General features: G+C 30.9%; 1 pseudogene; it reads right to left on the bottom strand.

Moving 5' to 3' along the window:
- Positions 1–12,404: 12,404 nt before the first annotated feature.
- Positions 12,405–17,283, bottom strand: LOC145189861 (uncharacterized; annotated as a pseudogene).
- Between the last annotated feature and the right edge of the window lie 602 nt (positions 17,284–17,885).

Below are 17,885 nucleotides of genomic sequence, written 5' to 3'. Positions count from 1 at the left end.
TTACCTAAATTACCTCCTCCTACTTCAGAATCTAAACCTATTGCTGTAGATAAACCACGTCCACCTAAACGTAAGGCCGATGTTATTGATGTTATTCCTTTTAAATCATTGAAATTTGATCCTTTATGGCAGTATGACTTCAACCGTTCGAGTGAGAAGACTGACAAGAAGTTTTATTCATCCAAAAGGAAGAAGAGGTTGGTCTCATCGCGGCACTAAATCTAACGTTCATGGCAGAGCAGCCCCCCAATCAGGTGGATCCAGTCGACGTAGATTTCAGAGTTGAACAATTATGGGATCCGTCTAAAGGTTATTGGGAGGAAGCCTCTGTTAAGGAGACATTTTATGTTGTTATTAATGCTGATGATAATACGAAAGATAAAGTGTTTTATTTGCCTACCGAATTTCCTAAGTTGTTAATTGAAAATGAGAAGTATTATGAGTTTGCTACGTCATTGTTTTATACGGATAAATCTGTTTCTTGGGAGATTGCCGATGTTAGGGTTGAGAATCAATTAAAAACTACTGCGCAGTCCTCTGTTCCTCTGCAAATGTCTAATGTTGGTTTGCGTGTATTTGATGTTGAGGGGGATCAAACTATTAGCGATTCTATATATCCTCTCCATGATGTTTCTGACATTGATATTCTGACTGATTTGCGTTCTAAATCGAAGTTAAAATTACCTGGTACCTTACCTTCTTGTGTTTTGTTGGAGAATTCTTATATGTTTGTTACTGGTACTCCAGATAAAAAGACTTATTCTATGTATCCTTCTAAAATATCAACTCGTGATCCTCGTTTTAAAGAGCGTAATAATGTTGCTGAGAAAGCATTATTTTCTTATAAATGGAATAATGATGTGGGTTTACGTAAGGAGATTCGTCATCTTATTATGCCTTCTTTTGTTACTGTTCCTGTCAATACTGTTTTTTGTGATAAATCTGGTGAAAATGGTGAATCTTATTGGATTGAGAATTATCGTACGCCTTCTGATAATTTTCCTTTGGAATCTAAATTTCAATTGAAAAAATATAGTTGTGTTTATGCGGCTCCTGCTGATTATCGTGATGGATTTATTACTTTTCCTCATAGTGGTAAGAAAAGTCTTGTTCGTCAAAGTTATTATCAAAAGGGTCATGAGTTTATGTCTTATCCTTTGATAGCTGATCAATATTATCGTAAAGATACCTCTGATAAATTGGAAGGTTGTACTGAATGTATTGCAACTCCTATTGATCCTGTTACTCCTTACAAATTTGATAATTGTTTTGATATTCAACATCTTCCTGAGGATTTATCTAATTGGGAGAGTTACATATTAAAGGATATTCAAGATTATCGTATACTTAGTGGGGATCTTGATCCTGCCGCTGCTGTGAATTGCAATTATAATTATTTACCTTGTGTGTCTCGCTTTCAGGGTAATAAAACTATAAAGAGATTGTATTTTTGTATTGATCCTTCTTATATTGGTTCTGATGTTATGCCTACCACTGTTAGATTTAAGATTCATTATACTCATACCTTTCAAGTATATAGGAAAAATCCTTTGTTTAAGAGACCTAATTTATACTTGGCGCCAGCGACTGCTATTCCTACTATTCAAAATATTATGTTTGGTAATGATATTACTTATACATTTGCTATTATGCTTGATCCTTTTAATCGTGATCCCAAGAAACCCAGGATATCTGTACCCAATTCTATGTTGAAGTTATTTGTTCCTAATTATCCTGTTATGTATTGTAAAGTTGTTACAAAAGATGTTAATGATGAGGAACCCGTTAATAAAAAACTCAAGATTTAATTATATGCTGTGTATTTATTTAAATTTATTACAGGTGTTGTATTAATCTTTATTGTTTCAAATAATAATAATAATTAATCGTTATGAAATGTGCTTATTACTTCTATTTCGTCTTCTGTAAATATTTCTTTAAGTCTTTTGTTCATGAACAATACTAAACATCTGTTATCAAATGCTTTTCTTTCCTGTGGGTGCCATTTGTATATTTCGTTTCTGTATGTTGCGTTCATTGTTATTAATACACTTCTTGGGTCTACTTTTATTGCTTCTCTGTATTTTACGTCTGTATGTAATGTATGACTTCCTTCTAGTAATTGTGTTAGTACTTCTATTACTCCTACATTTTCAAATATCATTTCGTCACATCTGTATGCTAAGCAGTTAGTTAGTTGTTGTAACATGAAGCTACTTGGTTGTGGTCCTGTAGGGCAGTTAAAATATCCTACCTCATATGGTTCGTAACATCCGTATAGTAGGTTTCCTAAAAATGATTTTCCTTTGTCTGATGGTCCGCATAATATTAAACCTCTTTTTTTGTGATTTCTGTTAAATAGCCACATTCCTAGTCTGTATTTTATGTATTCTGTTGTCATATGATTGTCTATTGCTATTATGCTGAGAAAGTAATTTAAACATCCTCTTCGTCCGTTATCTATTTCTGTAGGTATTCTTTGTTCTAAGAATTTTTCGTTTTGTACTCTTAGGTAGTTTTGTCTAAATAATGTTTTCTTTAATGTTTCTAATTGGTTTGGGCTTATTGTTGTTTCTAAGTTACACAGTTCGTTATCTGATAATAATATATGTTCGTAATGTCTGTTGTTTATTATGTTTTTCTCTCTTATTATTTGTATATATCTGTCTTTCGGTTTTTGTTTAGCTTTTACCATATGTGAGGTCATCTTTGGCCAGTCCGCAGCCTGTGCAATCGTCATTAGTGGCAATTTTGCAAATGTATCTGATCGCGTTGTTAAGGTATTGTTCGCAGTCGATCCATTTGAATTTACAGTATTGTTTGCAGTCACTGCAGCTTGTTTGATATGATTTATTTTGTACGACCCATTTGCATTTGTTACAGTCGGCTGTGAGTCTATTTCTAATATAAATTCGCTTAATTCTTCTGGCAACGTCGTCGATTGCTGTTTTGCTTCCAATTGGGTATATTGTTGAGAGTATTTGGTGTGTGTGGTATTTTCCGTTATGTTCAGTTGCTGTTCTGTCTTTATAATAGCATTTTGTGTGTGAGGCCCATACGATTGGGTATTTTGATGTTGAACCAGAGGTGAGGGTTGTTTGGTCCAGTGTATACCAAGTGGAACATGATTCGTCCCAGTCGTTCATTGTCACGTCCTTTAAAGTAAAAATCCTGCTATGTTATTAGTTTATATTTCTTATTTACGTATAATATAAGATAATTCAAATTTATCTTTAGTTACTTCTAGATTGAATGTAACATCTCCTTCTCCCAATTCTTTGATGTTTGTTAAGAACTCGCTGAGGTGTTCGAATCCTCCTTCGCTTTTTTGTTCATCTTCGTAATCCATGACAGTGTGTGGTGATCTTTCATTAACTCTTCTGTATTTCTCTTCAATTCTTTCATTGTCCATAACAGTTGTCGAGTTTCTACTTCCCTTTTCATAAGGTGTTCGTCGAATTGGTTTTCCATTTCCTTTCTTTCCATAATTTGCATTTGTATCTAGGTCCTCTACTGTTTTCGGTGTGTATATCTGGTCTTCTGAAGCATGGTCCTTCATGTTTAATTGTTGTTTGATTATTTGTCGAAGTGCTCTGCATTTCTGATAGTTGTGTAGGTTTTTCCAGATATCGTATTTCATCATCGAAGTCCTCTTCGGTAAATTGCTCCATTGCTTCGATTTCCATTTTCTTGTATATTTTGGGTGATGATCTGTTGTGGTATATTTTATTCTTTGTATAGTATTGTATATATCACTATCTAATTGTGATAGGTGTATTTCTTCTATTTCTAGTTCTGTTAGGTGTATATCTTCCTTATATTCTTCTATTTTACTTTCTTTAATGTTTTCACTATCGTTGGATTCCATTTAATGACTTTTTTCTGAAATTTTCTTTTTATATTGTTAAATTTATTATTTATGGTTTACGTCTGTTTTTATTGTTTCTTTTGTGTTTTTTATGTGCGGAACAATAATATGAATATTTTATAAATGCTTTCGAAAGCATGTTTGAGGGTGTGGAAAGAGTGTTTGACAAACGAGTTCATTTACAAACAGACAAAAGAAGTGAATTTTTCAATTCCACATTTAAAAAATGGTGCAAAAACAACGACGTTGTTCATTTTTCAAGCAAAACGGGTCATGCGTATCGCGCGGAAAGAGCTATTTACACGTTAAAAATTCTAGTTAGACGATTAAAAATTAGCGAACAACTCACGGTGAAAAAGAATTGGGACGTGTATATCGAAGATTTACAAGACGTCATCAATTCGACTCCCTGTTCGTACAGCGGTTTCACGCCTGTTCAGTTGGACGCCAACACCGACGAGAGTAAAGTAATGAGAATGAAAGTTCGTTTTTCCGCTCAAAAAAAAAAGAAAAGCGCAATCGAAATACAACAACGTGGGAAGAGTAGCGAGCGAAAAGAAACCAATTTTAAAACCATTACTTGTGGGGACGTTGTGTTATCGAAGACAATTGAAGATTCTAGATCAAGACACGTTTAGCAAATCTTCAACGAGAACCGAATCTTATTGGAACAAAAACGACGTCTACAAAATAATCAAGGTAACGGCAACCAAGAGTCAATTGGACAACTTTTACGCTCCTACCCATCGTTACTTTATCGAACATACGACCAAAAAAACAAAATTTATCGTTCGCAGAGAAGATTTATACCCCATTACGTTGAACGATGAGGACCGTTATTTTGACAATTTCGAAAATTATAAAAATAATTATCTTAATCGCATCGCGCTTTAAAAAAGAAAAAAAGATGTCCACTTACACAACCTTTCGTGCCTATCGTGGCGGTAACAGCGAAAGAAAATACATGAAAGAATATCGAGGATCTGGTTTAAAAAAACAAAAAAAAATTCGTCAAATTATTCATCGCGCTACCAATAACGAAATGAAAAAAAGAATGAAAAAAAAAAAACAAGAAAAGGAAACAACGCGGTGGTCTACCTGTTTTACCATTAGTCGGAGGAGCCTTATTAGGAAGATACATTTATAAGAAAATCAAGTCCAAAATGTAAATATCTTCGTTACGTAAATAAATCATGTGATCGAATTGTTTTATTATTATTATTATTCAACCAAAAGGTACAAGTCTCATTAATAAAAAATTCGACTTTTACCTCGCGGTTGATTAAATTAAGATTGTTTGAGAATGACAAACAATTCTTCGATTGTTTTCAATTGAAGTTTGATTTCGTGATCTCGACAGCGAGAATACAATGCTCGTTTTGTTCTGTTCAACGCTTTCCATAGAACAAACCAACGACTTTGCGAATCGAAACATACTTTTATGTCTTTACGTATTTCGAATAAAAGCAGCTCGTGTAAGCAATCATCGTTGTAATATCCGCTCCACATGTTTAAAACGCAACGATTTACTTTTTGTTTGATTTCGCTATTCGTATGGTCGTTTTTTAGTCGTTTTAAAATATCACAATAACGCGAGTATTTATTATTATCCAATATATTCGCTTTTACAAGTAGTTCAGAAATATCGTGTTTGGAATCGATTTTATTCTGAGTCAATTTCGTATCGAATAATTCCATTATTCGTCGATTTCCATTCCGTCTTCGAACTTCTACGTTGAAAAAAAATTTAAAAAATATACTATTACTTTCGTCGTTTTGTCAAAACCCACTCAACGATTCTTTTTCCGACTCGATTTAATTTTTGATTCATCGCATTGTTGGTGTATCTCGAGTTAGTTTTTCGTTTACAAAATTTTAATTTTTTACAATCGATTTTTTTTTTAAAATAATTTCGTTTTCTCCACTTTTTCGATTTTATCGCGGATGCGGGTTCCGACGACACAATTTTAAAATCAGTATCATTATCATCATCATCATTGATAGTAGGTCTTTTTTTATACTTTATAATTGCCATTTTTTTATATAAAATAAATACAAGCGGACTTATATATATATCACAAAACTAATATCAATTTAACAACAAGCTTATTTGTATAAAAAAACGGATTACCTGTCATCGTCGACTCTCTTTCGTTTGCACCATTACACCTCATCATTTTTTATATTTATTTTGTTTAAAATGTTATTTATTCTAAAAAAAAACAACTAAAAGATGTAATTGTAATGGCAACAAACAAAACTTTACACGATTTTTTCTCATCGGAACCAGGGTTTAAAGGTTATTATTTAGGCGTTTATTCGTTAGATGAAATTCAAAATGCGTTTGATTATTCGCGTTTGTCTAAACAGTTTAAAGAAAAAGGATGCTTCTTCATATATAACAGCGATCCATCCTACAAAGAAGGTGAACATTGGCGTTTGTTAATGCGAATAGATAAAAATCATTTATTTTGTTTTGACAGCTTCTTCAAACAGAGTTTTGATCAACAAATTCCTCTATCTTTTTTAACATGCAACGCGCTTTTCGAAAATGCAAGTTTGGTAAACACAAACTCCTATATTGATAGTTTATCGCTTAACTACAATGAAATCGACACCACTTTGCAAGATTCTAAAAAAGATTTAAAATCAAACACTCAATTTTATTATTTTACACAATTTATCAAACAATTTTCTTTAGAAAACAACGTACAAAACCTTACCATTTCATACAATCGTTTAACTTATCAACGATATGATACTGTTTTATGCGGTGGTTGGTGTGCTTTTTTCTCCTCTCTCTTCTTCCAACATTTTGAAAAAATCAAACAAAATATCGACTTGTCCTATTTCAAACAAGTATTAGCATCGCATTTTCAAGAAAGCAACGTTTTTGATCAGCGTTTAGTTTTTGAATTCATAAGCTTTATCAGAAACGTGTTCTTAAAATATTGTGACGTAACAGCTAAAAAGCTTTCTTACACGATATACAAGATAAAGAAGAAATTTACTTACACGATTTTCAATCACCTTCTTTTGAATTTAATCCCATTCGTATTTTTCAAAACGAAGTTAACATTTTACAACATAACGAAAACAAAGCTTTACTTAAACAATTTGATTGGTTAAGAACAGAACAGAACACTCACAACACGACATTTCTACATGAAAACGATCTAAACAAGCTACCTTACTATTGGTTAAACGATTCAATCAATACTTTAAAAGAAAATGAAAAAATGCTTTAACAAAAACTTTAATCAAAAAAGATTAACAGATATAGCAAGAGAAAATAACATTTCTGAAGAAGATCAACAATTATTATCATTATTATAATAGTATTTACATTTTTTTATTCTTCATGAGTCTGTTTTCTTTTTTTAAAACGAAACAGTTCTTTTTTAGTTTGGCCAAACTTATTTTATATTGTTCGTTTTTATCGATGAGATTTTCGTTCTCGCAAAGCATATCTGTTACTTCTCTATTGAGTAAATATCTTTCCTGTTTCAAAGATTTAATTTTTTTCTTCAAACGTTTTATTTTTCTAACCATTTCGTCTCCGCTTAATAAAGTCTCCATGATATTGTATTAGTTATCGCTAAAACAAAAATAAATATATTTCATAATATATATACATACATATTTATATATCTTCAATCTCAAATTGCCGCCAATCAAAATCTTTTCTCCATTCGTGTTCCTCTCGACATATTTCACTCTCGCATTTATTTAATTTGTAACACTCGCATTTTCTAATGACATTATCTTTGTTTAACCATATTTCTTCACACATATCGCATATAGATACATCTTCCAACATTTCTACAATCATTTTTCGATAACGATCAAGAGTTTTAGATTTTTCTTTAATATCATTCTCAACCTTTTCATTAATTTTTTCAATTATTTTTTTATCGTTTTGCATCTAAAAATAAAATTCTTACATTTTATATCGCAAAAACAAAAAAAATATACATTGTTTTTGGTTAGGTTTTCGGACGTATTCTTATCTCGACATTCTTACATTTTATATCAATATCGCAAAAACAAAATATAAAATCACATTGACATTTTGGTTAGGTTTTTGCATTGAATCGCATTGACTTTGCTTTGCTTCGCTTTGTTTTGCATTGATTCGTTTAGATATTTTGATTCTCTTTTCATCGATTATTTCATCTTCAAATACATTATCATCTTCAATCGTCTTTCGTTTTCGTGTTTCATCTCTATCGTGTATTTCCATGTGCTATCAAATGATCGCTGCTAACTCTATCATCATCATATATACGTTTTCCTTATTAATTCACCTGTCATTCACCTGTTTACTAGTTTAAATGATTCATACTATTTTTGTTTGTTCCTAATCAATAACACTTAATGACGTCACACCTCTTTTGCGCTCATTTAGTTTGTTCCTAATCAACAACACTTTTTTATTAATTCACCTGCTTTTTACTTTAATGCGTTATATTTGTTTCTAATCAATAACACTTAATGACGTCACTCCTCTTTTGCGCTCTTTTAGTTTGTTCCTAATCAACAACACCTGTTTATTGATTCACCTGTTATTTGTTATAAAAAATATAAATTAACTTTTTTTTCTCTATTTCGTATCGATCGTCATGACTTTCATATGCTATACATCATTTTTTGAAAAGTTTATGAGTGAAATAAACGAAACACCTTTATTATATAATAATATTACTATAAAATTGAATTCAGATATGAGAGTCGAAAAAATGGAAAAAGCATTTTCGCTTGCTGTTAAAGCCGATACGATATTAAACTGGACACATGAGAAGATTGCAAAATTGGAAGATAAATTGACTCGAGTAAGAAGTTTGATCGATAGTGGTTGGGTTGATGAAGAAAATCAATTGAAAAAATATTCAGATAAGCAAAACCGTTATTTGGATTTTGAACATCAGTTAAGAAATGGTATGTTTTCGATTGATCAACAAACCATATTTCATTTTAATGTGAATTCTCTCTCTATGAAATATGCTGCTGTTTTAAAACAATCAAAAAAAAAAGAAAAAATAACGAGTAAATAATATATATTTACATTTGTTGTATTATTATATCTTTTCATTTGTTGTATTATTATTTATTATTTTCAATTACTGTTTTCACTCCTTGTCCAACGCCAGCACTTATTGCCCCGCTCGCTGCAGCTTCCTGTGGGGATTTCTTTTCTCTACAAACCTAAACACACCAAAGGCAATTTTAAAGAAGAAGAATATCTTTCTTTCACTTGTTCGCAATATGACCACACTTCCAAATTATTCTTTCTGTCATTCATGCACGGTTTAAATTTAACTGATTTAAAATCACCATTTAATAACGAAACATAATCATCATTATATTTTAGTGAATATTTAAAATTTCCCACAGGATTTTGAATAAATTGGATTACATTATACACAACACTTTTATCAATCACTACCAAAGAAATATTGTCATAAACGGAGGGCACCATTTAAAATTATCTTTTTCACTCCATTGCGGAATCCATAATTCTTTACACATTACTTTCAAATATATATTATTCTTATAATCTTTAAAACTTAAACCATTCAACACCATATTCGTTTTTCCATCGATTGTTAAACCTTGTTTAAAATAATCAAATATTTGAGGAGATCGAATAGGAAATATTTTCTGTTCCGTTTGAAACCATGGAATAGTTAAATGTGAAATAATTGTATCGTTATTCGCAGACACTTCCAAATAAAAATAATCACCTTTGTTCAATCTTATACACGACATTCCAAATAGAAAATCTTGTATACGAGGAAGAAAACAAGGCATATATTTCCAATACCTTTTTTTCGGATACAACAAATGCTGCCACTCTTGTAATAATATCTCTATTTCAACATGTTTATCTTTAATTCAATCGTTATCTTCACCGTATAAATATTCATACATTGTTTCAATAGATAAACATTCGTTTGGTGTTCCACTGTTATGTCCTTCACGAATAATATTATCTCCAAACCAGTACCTCATATTAGTAAAATGTTTATTTTTATTAAACTTTTAATGATATTTTACATCAGTCGGATATATAGATCTTTGAATAATTTCTTCAAAAAAACTCGCAAACGGAGTCGGAACAAATACTGGATAAGAATATCCGGTCTTGGGACCTTCACCGAACACATGTCCAATATTAGAAACACGAACAGTGATTTTAATTTCATTTACATCATCACTTTTTTTTAATTTGTCACTATCTCGAGGTTCAATTTTAATCGAAAACAAATAAGTGAATTTCCTTCGATCGGTTCGATCATATCTAAAACGTTTCCGTCTTTCGGATTTTTATCATGTTCCACAAAAAACAAAAATGGTAAACTGTGATATTCAGATGGATCTCCTAAAACATATTCCCCATTCACATACTTTTCATATCCTTGTCGATCGAAATTATGAAGATTATCATACATACTTAGTTTATCATTATATTGAAAATCAAAATAATGCTGAAACGGAAATACTTTATAAATAGCAGCCTGAGAATGAGTGGGAATAAAACCAAAATTCATCACGCTTTTTACAACTTCGGGTGTTGTTGTCGGCAATGGAATCGGTTTTTATCCGTAACCATCTCGCTCGGTTTTTATCCGTAACCATCTCGCAAGAATTTCTTTCTCTTGAAATGTAACTTTCATTTCTCAACGGACTAGCAGGTATTCCACTACAAAACGAACCATTCTAAAATCGAAACGGTATATACGAATTCGGAATCAACGGAAAGTTCATGTTTCACCAATTATTATCAATATCACTTCGTAAATCATTTCACTTGAGCCACTTCGAGCCATCTTTCATAAATGTTCTTTTCATAAACACATTATCATCATCATTCCTTTTCAAATACTCGTCATTTGCTAACTTCAAAATACTATGATATATATTAAGATTTCTCCGCAAATCTTCTCGAAAATCGATAACTTTTAAATTCCATCCATGCACAATACACACTTTTTCTGTAATTCAATCTAATATAACCGGTTCTTCATTTAATCCAATTCGAGAAAAAAAATCATAATTATTATTATTTTTATAATACTCTTTCACCTTTTGAATCCACGAATCATTGGTTTTATCTTCTTCCTTTTCCATCAAAGATAAATTAGTGGGAATCGACTTAGATTGTAAATGAATAATAGAATCTCTCTTCAACATATTTCACACTTTTTCTGAAATCTACAAAAGGTAAAGTAAATTCATTCGTAACATTAAAAAGATTTTTCGTCGACGAAGGATTGCCACGAATTTCGGAATAATAATAATGCGTGGCTTCATATAACGAATCATCCAACACTTCTTCCCACAACATAGTTAAATATTATTTCAAAGCATTTTTTTTTAAAAACAGTCTTTTACAACAATAAACGTTATATTTAATAACTTCTTTTTTATAATATTTCCCACCGTATTTTATTTAGTTACACCCGTCTTATTTATATTTTACCTCTGTTTATTGGTGAGTTTATTCATAGTTGTGTCATATCTGATTGGTCGGTTGGGTTTTTTGTTTACTTTTCTCTGCAATCTGATTGGTCGGTTAACTTTTTTGTTTACTTTTATCTGCAATCTGATTGGTCGATTGGTTAACCCCCCCGCAAGGGTTTGTTTACTTGAGGGCCTTCGAAGCTATATATACCAGCGCACTGTTGAAACCTTCATTTGGGCGAAAGCCCCAATGGAGAATGGACGTGGAAGCCCTTCTCAAATTTTTTACATACAACGTTCAAAATGGCGGCGAAGGAAGGTAACCTTCTTATTTGTTTTATTTTTTTTATATATCTAAATTGCGCGGTTTAGTTCGTTTAGGACTGGGAACTAGTTACGTAATTTGCACATTTTATAACGGTGTTTTTACGGTTTTTAACGGTTTTTTTATGTATTAAAACGGTGTTTTTTTTCGTTTTTGTACTAACGCGTCCGCATATATATTTATATCACTGTGAGCCAGAGAGACCGCCAGGTTTTAGGTCGTGTCACTCAACCAAAACCTTTTTTTTTTAGTTTAGTATTAGTTTATATTGATCATTAAAAATATTTTTAAAATCTGGTTTACGTGCTAAGGTTGGAAAAATCAATTTTTAAGTTTCTACATATATTTATCACGAATAATTATCATAACCAAAATAAACACTTCTTCCATTAAAGTCATTTGTTCATTTCTAAACTATTTCAAGATTCTATTGTAGGTAATACTATTAGCAACCTTTTCAATTGAATTTGAAAAAGCTTTTCAAACATGTAATAGGAGCAAATTAATTTTTTTCCCCGCCCCCCTAACTTTTTGCTGAATCTTGTGGCACACTTATAAAAACATACATGCCTAAAATGAATGTTGTTCTTGTGATGTAGAGCTCTTGAGAAATTACAAAACTAGCCATTTGTAATGTTTTTAAACAAATTTTGTGGCTATGAAAATAGCCGTTTTGACAGGGTTATAGTCACTGTCCTGGACTTGTTGACTTCTTTTTGTTTCTAGGGCTGCATATCAAAGTTAATGTTAAATTCTTCTTCCATTAAAATCAACTACAGAGGATAGTAGTTGCTCTCCATGTCGAGTATGCTCTTCTTTACGTTTAAATCTACTTCATGTAGGCTTAAATTTAGAGTGAATAGCTTCTCCACACTGTTCAGCAAACTTGGATAGGCCGCAGTTATGGTATTCAACAAAGGGCTGAACATAACACAGCAAAATGTGAAACTTCCAACTTGCTGAAATTTTTTTCACTAGAACCTGTGCAAGATCTTGGGTAGATAGGAAATAGTTTTTTAAATTAGCAAATGCTAACTTATATCTGACTCAAGAGTTCGACCAAAACAAGAATTCTTTACTTTTTTAAAGTCTATCATGCACTGAACTATAGGCCTAAGTTGAGGAACCTGAGATGTAACAACTTGATCAAGTTCATCCAGGTTTTTCAAGATCTTGTTGGAATTATTTCTATCCCAACCTCTACCTTGGTACCCTCTCTGAAGAACATTTTTAGTTTTCAGCCAGTAATCAAATTCATGCCAGGTATCCATAAGCAGACATCCTAAAGTAGATACTATTCCAATCAAAAGATGCAATTCAGGAGGTGGTACTAAATGCTGGATTAGAGTAACTGGATTCTCCTCTAGGAAGAGAATCATTGGATATATCACATTCATATAATGTTGCATGTTAGATGTCTTGGAGTTATTTTCTACAACATATTTTTCATACCAATAATCTAGACTCCCAAGAGTTCTTAGTTTTCCACATTCTTCATTTCTCAACCCTTCACACCACAGGCAAACTCTTTTTCCTGCATAGCCTGACAGACCAAACACAGCATTGGCACACTTTAAATCAAATGCTGCAAAAAACTTGACATCTTGCAAATTGAGTTTTTCTAATATTATTCTTAAGTTATGGCTTGTATCAGGAATATCTTCAACTATTGCAAGAATTTGACAACGCTGAACACCACTATTCATGTAAATTGCAGACTTTGTACTTTCATTTGCATCAAAGACATTAATTATAACTTTCAAAAAAGATCCTCCACCATCCATAGAAATTCGTACAAATGCTGAATGAAGGTCTAGAGCACGCTGATTTATCAAATCCAGTATGAAAGATTATGTCTCTTGAACATACACAAGATCCTTTGAAACTTTTCCATCTTCACTGTCTAGGAAACCAATCTGTAAAAATATTTAAATAATGTCATTATTTATTTATACACTAAAAAATAGCCTTCTCATTCAACGACTTGTACAAGCATCTCCAGATTGGGAAAATTTAGGGATTAAAGCTTTAACACAAAAAAATTGAATATATATTACATAAAAAAGATAACAATAATTTCTAATTTATATAGCCAATTTAATATTAGCTGCTCTTAATTTTACAAATAAAATTACTTAACTTATAATGGTTACACATTATATAGTTACAATGTATTTGTATGTGTAGCCATCACAAATTCATGGTGGAGGATCTCTTTCTCTTTACATATAAAACATATTCATACAAAATGTTAGAACATTCTGAAAGTGCACTTTTGTCATTAATACTTATAAACTACCTTTTCTACATTATAAAAATGTGATATGGATTCCTCAAGATCATTCAATTTGCCAAAAATATTAGGTTCTACAGCAGTCTTATTCCCTAATCCTTTCCGAAGAGAAGATATTAACTGTTTGGTGTAGTTAATAGAAAGTTCCAATATTACTTGAAATTCTTTTATGACCTGTAAAGATACTTGTTTCACTGTTCTTCGATATGCCTTGTTGGCAGGACATCCAACAGTTACAACCAATGGGTTTCCACCAGTTGATAAAGAAAAAGTTGCTCCTTTTGGAATGCAGTCAGCTTTCATCTTATCTTTTAATAAACTTGAAGCAACTTGTTCAGCTTGAATGCTTCCCAAACTCTTGGCAAGAGAGATCACATTTGTTACAGCAACTGAACAAGAACAGTTGTAGTTGTGTCCAGGTGATAACATTGAGAAACATTTTCCACAGAGCTTTAAGTTATCTGGTGAAGAAGATATGATTCGTTCTGTTTCACTACTTTGGAGCATTAAAGCTGAATTTCTGGTCAGCATTTTCCACTCATCCTTCAAAAGTGGTATTTAAATACATAATTATATAAAGATAAATGCTTCATTACAATGAATGATTAAATATAAAAAGTGGTATGGTTTTTTAAGTAAAACATGAAACTTTTTAGAGGTTAATAGGCTTACTTTATAATAACACTTTAAAAAAATTAATGATTTAAAAAATATTTTTATTTTTTAGATATTTATCAATTTTTTTTTTTTTTTTTTTCAGTTTTATATTTAATTAGTCGTAATATAATAAAGTCCGTGATATATGCTCTCGTAATACAACAAAATCCATGACATATGTTCTCGTAAAACATCAAAATCCGAGATATATGCTTTCGTGATGCAATAAAATCCGTGATATATAGACTAATTTAAATAAAATCTTGGTATCTGATAGAAGATCTAATGATCTTGTCGCCAGAACCATAAAAAGTTATAATAGAATATAACTTAAGCCACTGATAGATATAGACAAATAAAAATGACAAAATACAAAAAACAAAAGAGCGTGTTTATACAAATTTCTTAATTTTAAAAGTATTTCAACATATTGTCATTAAAGAGAATGAATTTTTTAAATTTCTTTTTAAAGACTGGAAAGGTAATTGATAAATCTAAATTAGGTAAAAGAATTTTGTTCCAGAGATTGGGTGCACGATTAGCTATACAGAACTGATTGAATTTTGTTCGACAAAAGGGTTCAAAGAGTGAGTTATCATTTCGTAGTGTATACTTATTTTTTGTTTTTAAGGTAATAAAATCTTTAAAAACGTGTAAGGACGGATTGATTTTACATTGAAACATAAAGCATAATATTTTATATACATTCACTTCATAAATGTTAAGTACTTTTATAATTTTAAATAAAAAATTTTAATGCCTAAGTCGATTTTCAAAACAAACTAAGCGTAATGCGTGTTTCTGACGATGGTAAAGAGTACGCAACTTACTTTTGCTTGTACTTCCCCAAGCAATACTTGTATAGTTAATATAACTATGTATAAATGAGTAATAGAGTTGGATTAAAATGGTTTTGTTTAAATAATTTCTTGACTTATAGAGGACTCCTATATTTTTAGAAACCTTTGTACAAATGTAGTCAATATGTGGTTTCCATGTAACATTCTCATCAAGATAAATGCCAAGAAAACTAGTAAAAGTTTCCTTTTTTTATTTCTAGTTCATCAATAAGAATTTTTGGCATTGTTGTTGGTAAAAAACGTTTTTTAGAAATAGGGTGAAATAGAATGTATTTCGTTTTACCAAGGTTTAAGGTCAATTTGTGACATTTAAACCACTCAGATACGCATTTAAGTTCTTTGTTCATATCAGAAAACAGCTCATTAATATTACTGTTTGATAAGAACAAATTTGTATCATCAGCAAACATAATACTCCGAAGATTAGCTGCTTTGCTAAAATCATTAATATAAATTAAAAACATAAGAGGACCTAGAATAGAGCCTTGTGGAACACCGCAAGTTATTTCAGTATAGTCACTTTGAAGGCCATCATTATAGGTAAGAAATTGCTTTCTATTTGAAAAGTAACTATGAAACCATTTTAGCATGTTGCTTTTGATTCCATAGTATTCGAGCTTTTTAAGCAATAATTTATGGTCAACGGTATCGAAAGCCTTCGAAAGATCAATAAAGACTCCTAGGGTATATTGTTTTTTTTCGAAAGATTCTGAGATTTCCCTAACAAATTAATAATTGCGTGCTCAGTTGAAACATTTTTTTTAAAGCCAAACTGTTTGGAATATAGTATATTATTTTAGTCAAAATATTTAAATATTCTATTATATATTATTCTTTCCAATAATTTTGAAAAAGTTGAAAGAAAAAGTTTTATCGCCTTGTTTGTAAATTGGTATGACTTTCGCAATTTTGAATTGATCCGGGAAAACTCCTTGTTTTATAGATGCATTAAACACTTTATAAAAAATATCTTTCAGACTTTCATTGCATTCTGCAACTATATTACCACTTACTTCATCAGCACCAATAGCTTTATTTCTTTTTAGAGACTTAAAGGCTATATCGAGCTCGTCGTGGGATAATTCAGAAGAATACTCATTGTTTTAATGAGATTTATTTCTAGGACACAAGTAGTCTTCAAACGAATTTTCGGTCATAGGAATATTTTTAGAGAGATTGGTTCCAATTTCAGTAAAAAATTTATTAAATATGTTTGCAATTTCGCTCGGTTCACATATATTTACATCTTCAAATTTTATAGTTTGTGGTAAAGAACTTAAGCGATTTTTTGATTTTCCTGTTGTCTCTTTTATTATCTGCCAGGTGCGCGTTGAGTTGTTTTTAAACTTATCGATCAGATTAGTATAATAATTTTTTTTTAGATTTTTGCGAATTTTTTCAAATAAATTTTGATAATTTTTATATATTTTTTCATTTGCAGAAGACTTAGTTTTTAAATATTTAATATACAACTTCTGCTTTTTTTTCGAAGAATTTTTTAAGCCTTTTGTAATCCATTTAGGATTAGGGTTAGGGTTAGGTTTAGAAATACCTTTGATACTCTCTCTCCCCACGAGCCTCTGGGTGTATTTCCCGACTTCATCAAGTAAAGATTTCTTCTACAGCTAGAGCAAACTACAGTTGGGTAATTACAAATTTCAAGGGAATACCCAGGATATATATACAGCTTCATCAGATCTTCTATTGTTGAATTTACAGGGTGTAAAGACTTGGACCTCGATCCAAAAAATTCCCAGCAGCAGCAGCAAAAGTCATTTCGTTCAAAGATAGCAGTCGATGAGCTAGCAACAGCCATTTTCGTTTTTTAAATAAAATTTAATAAATGAAAATGGCTGCTGCTAGCTAATGATTAAAAACATTAATTAAATCCAAAAAATAACACGGGTGTCTTGTTTCAAATAACATGATTTTATAAAAAATATGTAACTTAAAATCCAATCTTTAGAAAAAGTTATTTTTAAAATTAATTTCACAGTATTTGATTCTTAGATAAATATATGTAAAAGTTAATTGTATCACTTGATGGAAGACTCCCGTTTTTTTTTTATTCTTGTATAAGACTTACGCTTTTCATTACCCACAATTTATGTCGTCATTACGACGACTTTTTTTTACCGATTTTTAGTAACTTTTTTAAGCATTTATTCAAGGCTTTTAATTATCATTTTTAACATGTTAACACGCGATTGTGATTTAAAAAACATTTTTAATGATCAATATAAACTAATACTAAACTAATAAAAAAGGTTTTGGTTGAGTGACACGACATAAAACCTGGCGGGCTCTCTGGCTCACAGTGATATATATAACGTTGTCAAATATTAACTTTATTTCTTTAATAGCTGTTGTTTCAGATGCACATTTTTTTATTTCAGCATTTGCTTCGATGTTTGTAGA

This window comes from Hydra viridissima, unplaced genomic scaffold (assembly GCF_058129835.1).
Source record: "Hydra viridissima isolate aposymbiotic clone 2 unplaced genomic scaffold, HvirCarnegie_v1 scaffold_14, whole genome shotgun sequence".
NCBI lineage: Eukaryota > Metazoa > Cnidaria > Hydrozoa > Anthoathecata > Hydridae > Hydra > Hydra viridissima.
This window is presented reverse-complemented; position numbering and strand designations above follow the sequence as displayed.